Raw genomic sequence first — 1,792 nt, 5'->3', positions numbered from 1 at the left:
GGGTATGCCTAGGCAGATCCCGAAGGTTGAGACTGCCTCTCCTTTGGCTCACTAGGAGCCTGCACATCTACTGTCACACACAGTCTGCCTGAGGACAACGCTTTGATTGAGTAATGGTCAGAATAAATTCAATGGAGTCTGAATTTACATCAGAACTTAAAATGGAGTGAGGACTCACACTGTAAACCTTGTTGTTGTTGTCGTTGTTGTTGTTGTTGTTAGGTGCCCCCAAGTTGGTTCCAACTCATAGTAACCCCATGCGCACCGAAACAAAACACCCCCTGTTGCTGTGCCATCCTCACAACTGTGTTTGTGTCTATTGTTGCAGCCACTGTGTCAATCTATCTGGTCAACGGTCTTCCTCTTTTTTGCTGCCCTGCTACTTTACGAAGCCTGATGTCCTTTTCCAGGGACTCATAACATGTCCAAAATACATGAGATGAAGTGTTGCCATCCTTGCTCGTAAGGAGCATTCTGACTTTATCTCTTCCAAGACAGATTTGTTTTTACTTTTGGCAATTCATTGTACTTTCAATATTCTCCACTCAAACCGTAATTCTGATGTGTCAGTTCTTTGGTCTTCCTCATTCAGTGTCCAACTCTCACATGCATCTGAAGCGATTGAAAATGCCATGGTATGTGTCAGGCACACCTTGGTCTTCAAAGTAGCACCCTGGTGTTTTAACACTTTACAGAGGTCTTGGGCAGCAGATTTATCTAATGCACTGCAGCAGTTGCTCTCTTGACTGCTGCTTCCATGCCCATTGATTATGGATCCAAGCATGATGACATTTTTGACAACTTCAATCTTTTCTCCATTTATGCTGATGTTACCTATTGGTTCAGTTGTAAGGATTTTGTTTTTCTTTGCATTGAGTAATAACCCACACTGAAGACTGCAATCCTTGATCTTCATCACCAAGTGCTTCAGGTCCTCCTTGCGTTCAGCAAGTGAAGTTGTGTCATCTGTATCTCGAAGGTTATGATTAAGTCTGCCTCCAACCCTCCTCCACATTTTTCCTCATATGAACCAGCTTCTCTGATTATTTTCTCAGCATACAGATTGAATAAGCATGAGGATGCATCCATGATACACACTTTTCTTGAATATATGTATACTTCACTTTGTGGGCATCAAATTAACTTCCTGAGAATTTACTTTATTAGCAACCTCCATACATTTGTTAATTAATACTAACAGTAGTACAATTAATTTTGTCAATAGTACAGACTTAAAACATAAATGAGTAAAGCATGGAGTAAAGTTTTTTGGTTAAAACATATGACATAAATGCTTAACAACAAAACGATTTCAAAAACAATGAGGGTTAGATGCAAATATTGCCAAGATTTGATGCATTCTTCAAGGAAGTATTCGTGCTAAGTTCAGGAAGCTTTTAATTACGAAGCAAAATCTCAATTCTTACCCAAGGTCTTTCCAAGTGATTTTTTCTGTTGGAAAAGGCATCGACTCAGGCATACCTTATAATTACAATGGAAATGACCCTAGTTAGTGCTTCTCAGCAACTCTTGTACAACCAAGCTAGAAGTGAACTCTTGATTCTACCTGATTGGATATATGAAACAGCTCTTTACAAGACCACAGAAGTTGATGCCATACAAGTTTCTAATATCTTTTGACTTTGCTTTATAATTTCTGATATTTTTTGTTGATCACCTTATTACATTAAAGTTGTATAATTGCATTGCTCTAACATTTTATTCTTCCCATGCAAGTGATCAGGACTTCTATTTAGAAATGCCAATTGGTGAAGTGCAATACTACCTCCAA

Source organism: Echinops telfairi, unplaced genomic scaffold (genome assembly GCF_000313985.2).
Source record: "Echinops telfairi isolate 266 unplaced genomic scaffold, ASM31398v2 ScPeMD7_5868;HRSCAF=6743_1, whole genome shotgun sequence".
Taxonomy (NCBI): Eukaryota; Metazoa; Chordata; class Mammalia; order Afrosoricida; family Tenrecidae; genus Echinops; species Echinops telfairi.
This window is presented reverse-complemented; position numbering follows the sequence as displayed.